At 35.1% G+C, this 10088-nt stretch overlaps 1 pseudogene; it reads right to left on the bottom strand.

Annotated features, from left to right (window-relative positions):
* Positions 1-6989: 6989 nt before the first annotated feature.
* LOC143623677 (BTB/POZ domain-containing protein At5g17580 pseudogene) lies at positions 6990-8267 on the bottom strand (annotated as a pseudogene).
* Positions 8268-10088: the final 1821 nt, after the last annotated feature.

Here is a 10088-nt window from a genome sequence, read left to right as displayed (position 1 = left end):
TAAACTTTGTCATATTCAGAGATAAAAAATGTAATTTTCGGGATATATTCTTATGTCAGTAGATAAATCTATCTCATGGAGGAGTCATAATGAACTGATAACAACAACCTAAGTCATAACAACATAATATATTGATTAATTACAACGTTGTTGTCAATAAATGTTGTTTAATATTTATTAGTGGACTCATAAGTTTTATTAAACTCCAAATAACTTATATATTGAAGACTAATTGTGATAACGTCAGCTACCATGTTTTCTCAAACAGTAACAGTTTGATAGGTGCTGCATTAAATTTTGATATGAAATTAATTATTCGTTTATGAACGAATTGAGGAATCTAAATTTTCATATCGAATACATTCATGATATGCTTAAGGATCCTATAACTAAAGGTCTATTATCCATAAGTATTATGAAAGCACTTATAAACATGAGGGGTTTATTAATGACCACGTACAACTGCATATCGTACTATGAATGATTAACTATTAAATTTCCTCATCGGTTTTGATTTTGTGCGTCTCTTAATATATTCTGCATGCATAATGACATATAGACGAATTAAATATACAAATCAAACGTTCTGAAGGGCTTACTTGAAAATTTTGATCATAACTACTTAGGTTTTAAATAAGGACTGCAGTATGATTTTAGGGGGCCTTGAGCTGATGTTCAATTCAATGACTGTATTTCTCTGCTCCAGTTTGAGTTTAAAACTAAAATGAGTGTTAAGTCCTGATCAGACTTATCTAATACTCATAATAAATGATTACTCGGCCAAGTGGGAGAATGTAAGAATAAATATATTTTATATATTTATTTATATGGCCATCATTATCATTTATATAATAATAGATAAAAATAATTAATTATACCTATTATATATTAGCTTGGTAATTGTTGATGGGCCATATTACTCTTAGTAGCTAATAAAGGGTTTCCCCATTGGGTGTATATATAGAGAGAATAAATTAACATCATAACCTAATCTCACACACATAAGTAAATCATGTGTCTCCTCTCTCTTCTAAACCGGGTTCCTCCGAAGAACCCTAACCATCCTTAACTATACATCCTAAAGGGGAACTCGATCAAGATGACAAGCATGTCAACTACATCATACCCTGCTATGATTACTACTCTTCATGCTATAACAGATTCATAGGTTTAATATTTATCATGTTTTATATTACTTACATGAAGTAATATAAAACATGATATTATGGTATACAAACTTTTGCAATTTAATGTTCACTTTTACTATTGTCCTTTAAACGGCGAAGTACCTCGTTTTTAGTCCATTTAACTAACAACCATCCAAGTTTTCAGTTAACATTTGTCATGTGCCGCACGCATGGGGGTATAACGGTATACAAACTTTTGCAGTTTAAGATAATGTAATAAGCTTTGCAATTTGAGATGTCTAGGCTTTCTGCATTTATGGTAATAAGCTCTTATCACATTTTGTTACATACAGAAGTCAATGCCAATTTGCAGCCAAACGCACGAATCTTATTATTCGAAAAGCTTAAATTGACCAACATACAAAACCTAAACGAACATACAGATGGTGATGTAGAAAAGGGCCCTGATATCTTTATTCCCCTTTATTCACTTAGGGCCTCCAAAAGAGCCGGGTCGGCTCTGATTTTGAGACTGTTTGGTTGCTTTGTAGGATTGCCTATTGAGTTCTACTAGTTAATATATAATAAAATATACTTCAATAGTGATCAGTTAAAATGTTTAATTAAAGAACTGGGAACCAGACTCTACTTGAGCATCAAATAAGATATCCTAGGTACAAAAACGCGTTTTGCCAGTTGCCATGTATGTTATTACAAAAAGAGTTATTAAAAAAAGAACAAAATTATAAATAACATACTTCTAGATGCACATAGTTTTTTTTTGTAAAATACAGTACAAAATAGAAACAAGTAGTAAGCACTTTTATATTGGAAAATTTCTCATCCATAATGTTTATGGTCCCACAAAAACAAAAATACGAAGTATCCTTTGAAAACAAACAAAAAGAAACGTAACAAACATGGCTTCACTGTCGTGTGTATCTAGAAGCCCAATAGTCACATCTCACAACTATACATCATAATACCCAAATAAGCCACCAAACCCTTCTAGATTTTCATTTTTTATACCGTTTTCAATTATTATTTTAATATTTTTGAAAGACTAAGTCTACCTTTTGTAGGTCAACTTAACTAACGGACAGATATATTCAATCATTAGCTTTGGTGTTTATATATCACCTAGAAACAAATCACAGGAGCCAATACACTAGTAGATTTCAAGTTCAATTTGTTTCAAAAGATTGCAATAACATGAGATTGTTCGTTAAGCCAGTCTCAATCTTGTTGATATTTGTTTTGTTGACGGGTTTTAGGTTCGAGCCTCATCATCAGACCATGATATTTGCACATGCGAGACCACTTTCGGTCGTTTCTCCAGGAAGTAAGCACCCAACTCCAAACCTTGTTCTATGTAGTTACATACATATATACTAGCTTTTAGTCTATCTTTCCTAATATCAGTTTTGTTGAATAGATAAGTTTGAAACTTAGCTAAAAATGAAATAGTTTGTAGTCTATATGCTAACTTTGGTGGACATGATTTGTAGGATATGCGAGGGCTTTTGAAACACTCGGAATGATATGCGAATGCTGTGATTCTCATGGAGGAGGCTGTACACGAACATGGAATGGATCGTGTTCTAATCTCCAATGTAGTCCTTGGAGATTACACTAGTGTTCTTATCATTTTTGTAGAGTTTATAATCTTTGTTTATAATTTTTATTCCAAATGAAAGTATATACTAGCTACTTGATGGTGTCAAATTTGTTGATTTTAGAGGTTATGATACCAACCGGTTTTAAAGGTTCAGTTAATGATTTTGAATTGATAGAAAAGATAACAAAACATGTGCAACAATATAGGAACAAAATACGTATGCACTACTAACAAATAAGATATGAACAAAAACATGTGTAAGTGTGTAACAAAATTTAAATCATCTTTAAAGGAACGCCACCAACTACGCATACTCTAACTATCGTTGATTACATTACATCACTACTTATTATTTTTTTTTTGGCAAAGCAAATAATAGATTAAAAAGGACATGTTACCTCCAGCTTCTTGAGGACAGCCAAATATAATGTACAACATGAATGAAAAAAAAAGCAGACAAATAGCAATCGACAAAAATCAAAGCATTGCACTAGAAGAGGAGACTACTTATTAAGACCATTACCACTGCCGCCTCCCCCTCACCCCCCCCCCCTTTTCCTGTTTTATTACGCAGTATTGTAGATTTACCTATTTTTGTCCGAAATTTTTTACACGCAGTGTAAATTTAGCCGTTTTATGCCGAAATTTGTATGCGTAGTTTAAATTTTAGCCATATTCGGGCGAATTTTTTTATAGGTACTGTAAATTTAGCCGTTTTCGGCCGAAAATTTGTGCTCGGCCCCTTTGTGAAATTTTGTATGCATTTTGAGCCCTCCCGGGTGTCTTAGTCCAAGTTTCGCCGCTGACTGCCACACACCACCAATATATAGGCGCCACTGTAACCAATTGTGCGTGCCCTCGTCAATCCACCTATCACGAATTGCACCACCAAACAACACCGTACACCCCATCATTGCACCCGTATCCACAAATTACACACCACTAAAGGTCAAATGTAATTTTGAGTATTCATCGTGATTTTATGATTTTAGGTCAAATGTTTGCATTCATGATGACAATGCCTAGATGTTGGATACTAAATTGTCACAACAATCCCTTTGATATTTTTAATTAGCTCAAATCTTACATTCATGATTCGAGTTTTAGTCTTAAATAAACCAATATGACTTGTTTGAATGTGTTGTTTATAGGTTGTTTTTTCGGACTAACGTTGTTTTTAGGTTAGTTTCTAGTCTTGATACAGGGCAACTGTTTCAAGGATGGACTTTCACCTGGTTGTGAAAGATTAAATGCAATTTTCATACATTTTAATTCATGGATTGTGTACTTGTTGACTTGTTAACTTACATTTTTGTCTTATGTCTTACCTTACGGACTTGCCAGCCATCATTTATCTAATGTTTACCTTCTTTTTTAGCATATATCAGATTACACACATAGGAAGTTTATGGATTATCTTCCATAGAGTCGATGATCGATTCCCAAAGACAGACGTAGTTATTGTGCTTGATGTCTAAAGAAATGTTTTCGTTTAGTTAATGGCTTTAGACGGTTCACTTACTTAAGTTAGTGAACCTCAAACTAGGTCAGTGTCATTAGACAATTTATTGGTTATTTATCTTTGGCCGTTTAGGCCTTTGACAAATAAATAATACTAGACAGGTGCCCGCGCCATGCAGCGGGAAACGCATACTACGTAATAAGTTTATGGGTGTTTATTGTTCGGTTTAAAACCGTAAAATCGTTCATCATTTTATTTGACGGTTGATTTTTTTTTCTTTAACTTTTGGCCAGTTGTTTTCAACTGTCAAAGGTTCTGTCTTGGTTTTCGACGACAAAAACAACTGTTACAAAAGGTTTGGCTCACGATTTAATTTAAAACTATCATAACATAGCAGAAACACACATTTAAAATGTATTTTTTTAACTGAAAAAACTATGACAATATCATACTCTAATTAAAGATAAAAATATGTTCGTTTTTATGGTATATTTTTTTTAAAAAAATATTAACGTATGAAAATGTTATTAACGTTTAAACATCATGGGGGTATTTGGGTTAAAAGTGAAAATTAAAATAAGATTTAGGTAAAAGATTAAGGGTTATTGTTGTAATTATTCTTTAATTAAATTAAAATTAAGGGGTGAATATTATAACTATATTAAATTAAACGTGAGTTTTGTTTTAAGATGAGAATGACTATTTTGCCCCACTATAAGGTTGTATCATATGCAACATTTACTTGTAAATCCCTTAAAAAGTAGTGTCTTAATTTGCCCCTCTTTGCTACATTATATATAGTATAGATAAATTGGTAATTTATTTTAGGTTGTCTTGTTTTGTTATTTAATCTGTCACGTGGCAAATTGAACCGGATCCGAGGGCATTCATAAACTAGTCATCGATAATTCCTCGGTAATACGCCGGAAACCAAATTACACGCACCCACATTATCGCTACACTTTCACCGATGGATTCTCATCAGTAACCACTTTCACCAACGAATTTTTAACAAAATTGGACTTCGTTGATAGTCACACATTTTTTTAGAGAATGGCCAAGCACTAGCCCATATATGACAATTGACATTTGACATTTGACATTTGACAACCCACATGTGCAACTGAAAGTAATAAATTTGTTAACAAAATGAATATATAGACACGATGGAGATTTAAATTAAGCCAATTTCATTTATATTAAGATATATAACACAATTTATTAACTTTTATCGTTATTACCTTTTTTTATTCTTTATGTCATCATTGTTTATAACTTAGTTGCATCATTTTGACTTAAAGTTCTGAATTCACAATATAAAATAAAACATACTAATATAGCCTTTATAGACGATAGGATATAACGAATGCATTTTCAAGCAATTAAACTAAACTAAACTAAACTAAAGTGTATTATCATTGAACCGATCAAGCACGAACCAAACAATATGAAAAATGTCTCGATTTTTTTACTTCACGCCCCCCCCCCCTAAATAATGGTTGAGCGGACCCTGACTTATCTAAATTGGCTGATATATAGTCTGAAATCGAAAATCGCTAGTTCCTATTATTTCTGACTCCTGTTACAACACATTTGAAAACTGCTAGTTCCTATTATTTTGAACTGGTATTACCACACATTTCAATTTTAATGCATGTTCAGTGTCACTACAATATATGTACAAAAAGGAAAGTTAACAAGAACCCTAAACATTTGAGTTGAGTAATCTGCCAAGCATATGACCATATATGTGATTAATTTTAAAAGTTCTGTCAAGACTGAATATATTAATATATTACATAATTAAAGAAATAATAAAAAAAATATGTTTTACTTTTAACTATAATAAATGTGAAAGTACAGATTATAGAATTTTTAGAAGTGTAATTTGATCTTTTTGCATCATGAAATCAATTTTTTAGGTGGGTTTAAGATCAGGTAATAAGCAACTGAATCATTTTTAACCTCATTTACTACCAGCAAATGTGGAAACACTACCATCCACATCTATTAAAAACGAGTTGGGTCGTTTTGTATATTATTCGAGTTTGAGCTAAAGTTTTCAGCTCCACAATTCATGGAACACGGCCTCATCATCATCGAACAAATAACTCGGTTATGTTTGTTGGCCTACGGCCCGAACAAACATGCAACCAAGTTTTAAAACATAAACATAACCATTGTTGTAATGTACCAAACGACCCAACAAGTAACGAAACGAAAAACATAAAACACAGAAACTAACGAGCAGCCTACTAATGAATTAACGGGTCACATTTCAAACTGAACCGATCCCAAGCTAACCATGACCTGACTCTTGAACATCCTTAATTACTTTCATGACTCTTTATTTTACTTAAAAGATGTTAGAAGAAATCATGCCTATTATTTTACATTTAATTTATACTTCTGTTGCAATGTCAATCAATAAAATCAACTAGAAATGGGTCCATAATGTCTAAATATTTAAAAAAAAAAGTGTAATCACCTAAAACAAAGAAATAAATAAACTAGTTGTCTAATGAAATGTATACAAAACAAGAACAAACAACCTGAAAACCAAACCAAAACAAATAACATAAAACCAAACCATTATTCCTCAAAACAAAGTAACAAAAACCATTCTCTTCTCATCTAAATCTTCACTTGTTCTACCTTGGATGAACCTTCTTCTTCTTGACATGACAGTTACTGTTATTAAGGCTGGTTATGCATCCAAGCTTCCTCTTCATTTCGCGCCAAACGTTTGTTTTTCCTTTCTCAATCTTCATACTACTTTTCCTCAAATAACCTCTTTTTGAATCTCATTCCTCATAACAAGGCACTCTTTCTCCAGTTCTATCACTTTACTACTCATTTTCTCCAACTCTCCCATCACTTCTTCGTCGTCCTCGGTTGACTTTGACCGCTCCTCCGGCCCCACCACCTCCTTTGTGATTGTTTCCCTGAGATGCAACTGCCTTACAAACAATACCTGAACCATCACACGGACAGGAAGCCGCTCGTTTTGAGATGCGTGCTCACACGCCTCGGGTGACAGCTTGTTGCATTCCAAAACCGCGCATATTTCCTCTCGCTCGGATTCTGTTAAGTATTTCTGTTTGTTAAGGTAGATATCGACTGCGCGGTATATTCCATCCGAGGGTCTTTGCGTTCCATCCGATGCAGCGATCGACATTTCAGCAAGCGAGATAAACGAGTCTTTTCCTAAATCAATATCGTTCGCTACCTCGCTTAAAAAGTCCTCCACGAGTTCTGCCACAACATTAAGCCCTGATTGATCTTTCCCAGTGAAATTATGGTAAAAGTGTTTCAAGATTCTTCTAACACAATCGGTATCATACTTCTCGTCTTTAGAATAATACCCTTGTGACGGCATTAACAAGTCGCTTACGGTGGCCAAATCCAACTGTCTTCCAATTCTCACTTCAAACCCCTCTCGGCAGCTGGCATTCGCGTCTAGAGCCGTCGCGTATTGCAGCATTTCAGACAGTTTTGCGCACGGGAGGACCCCACGGTCATGAGGTAGCAGTCTCTCGATTGCTTCAATCACAAGTCTTTTGGAGTTTGAACAATCACCTTCAGAAGAAGAAGATGTGGATCCTTGTGGATCAAGAAACACCCGTCTTTTAGCATACTGATAAAGATTTGATGCAATGTAGCTTGAACCCATTTTGCATTGAATCATTCCTCTTATGATCGGCTCATAAAACTGAAGATGAAGGGCGGTTAAACTCAAATCTTCTGACTTCCAATCAAGAACAAAGAGCTGTCTTTTAGCATTTGGCTTGTAAACATTCTCATTATTAGTATTATCTTCTTCTTCTTCATCATCATCAAGAATCGGTTCGCCTAAAAGAAGTGGATTATCAAGAGCTTTGGTGATGATTGAATCCGTGCAGCCATCTATTAATCCAAGTTGTATTGCTTGTTGGACAACAGTTGGATTACTTATGGCCTTTAATGCTCTAATGGGTTCGTTCCAACCGGTTATTATCTTGTGTTCAAAGAAAGATAAGGCTTGATTCAAGAGATTGTGTGGGCTGTGGGTGTCAGTCATGCCTAAGTAACTGAAGAAACGTGGATCGACTCACTGGTAGACGATCAACTTTCCTCGGGGTATGAGTATGTTATTTCACCGATGGTTCTCCGGAGTACGAATTCTTCCACCTACAAAACGAGCAGCACCGTGAACTTACCCCTCAAAAAGGGACAGAGGGGTCCTCTTTGGGGTAACCCTCCGGTGTGAGAATAAGAGATTGTAGGAGAAGATAATAATAATCTGAGAGTGAGTAAGGAATTGGAATGTATTTTCTTGCTTACCTCCCCTTGTGGAGGTGGTGTGGTATTTATAGTGCTAGGGTTTCCAATGATTGGGCTCAGATCCCATTAGGGCCTTTTTGGCCTCCTCCTATTGCTTTGCGCCACGTGTCCTTAGGACACCTGGTGCTTTTTCATTGATTATTCTCTGACCCAGGTATTTCACCTGACCCATGTTCTTCCACCTACAAAACGAGCAGCACCGTGAACTTACCCCTCAAAAAGGGACAGAGGGGTCCTCTTTAGGGTAACCCTCCGGTGTGAGAATAAGAGATTGTAGGAGAAGATAATAATAATCTGAGAGTGAGTAAGGAATTGGAATGTATTTTCTTGCTTACCTCCCCTTGTGGAGGTGGTGTGGTATTTATAGTGCTAGGGTTTCCAATGATTGGGCTCAGATCCCATTAGGGCCTTTTTGGCCTCCTCCTATTGCTTTGCGCCACGTGTCCTTAGGACACCTGGTGCTTTTTCATTGATTATTCTCTGACCCAGGTATTTCACCTGACCCATGTGCAATCACGTGGTAGCACATGGGTTTTGCTGAGTTGTCCACCTTTCATTGGCAGCTGTCAACATCAGCATATTCTTATTTCTTAAAGGATACCTTCTGGAAGGTTGTCTGACGAGCACAATCAAGGTTGTCCTTGTAACACCCCGACCAAAGGCGGATTATACATCGGGGCGCCACATATTGTTTCATTACTCGTGACACTATTGGGTGTCAATATTTAATAAATACATTCATTCGCGCACGCGCAAAGTAAACAAGAGATAACATAAATCATCATAAATCAATATATTATAAATCATAATATTCGAACAGCAAAAACTTGTCTTGATACATTTTAATCTAGGTCCAAAATAAAGAAAACTTCCTACGTGTCCACAAGCTCCAAAACAGCTACTGCAAACCTGAACATGTGTTAAAATAAACGTCAAACACTTGCGTGTTGGTGAGAAATCAAGTTTAATACAATACATAGATAACAATAAATCTGCGCGCAACACGTGTATGTCTGGTGTTTAACAAGGGTGCAATCAGATTGTGATCAAGCCTAAATAGATCATAGCTCATAGTTCAATCCGTGCTCCCAATTGAGCACAAAAACGAGAAAACATCTGTGCAAGTGTAAACAAAGAAAACCGTAAACGATAGGTCTCCCGTGTTCATCTAATGGATCCATGAAAACTGCGGAATAGGCCGAACAAAGCGGTTAATGATACACACATACAAATAAACAGCCAAGTAAACGTCCTCAACACATGGGATACTGCGCGACTAAAGTTAATAAACAAGTTTAAGACTCAAGTTTGTACGAACACATGAACATCCCAAAACATTAAAAATAAAAAGGGATTAGGTACGAGATTACTCACTTGATAAACGATGCGGTGTAAGATAAAGCAAGAACCAACTTTAAACAAACACAAGTTAACCTATAAATAAGATTATTGTTTTAATGATTTGTTTTAAGTCTTGATATAAGTTAGCATAATTAATAAGTAAATTATTATATATAATATGTTACCGGAAAAGCAGGACAGAACAGGGAGGAAGACG

This window comes from Bidens hawaiensis, unplaced genomic scaffold, assembly GCF_021521415.1.
Source record: "Bidens hawaiensis isolate Kalapana, Puna unplaced genomic scaffold, B.hawaiensis_p1.1 tig00003510_1, whole genome shotgun sequence".
NCBI lineage: Eukaryota > Viridiplantae > Streptophyta > Magnoliopsida > Asterales > Asteraceae > Bidens > Bidens hawaiensis.
This window is presented reverse-complemented; position numbering and strand designations above follow the sequence as displayed.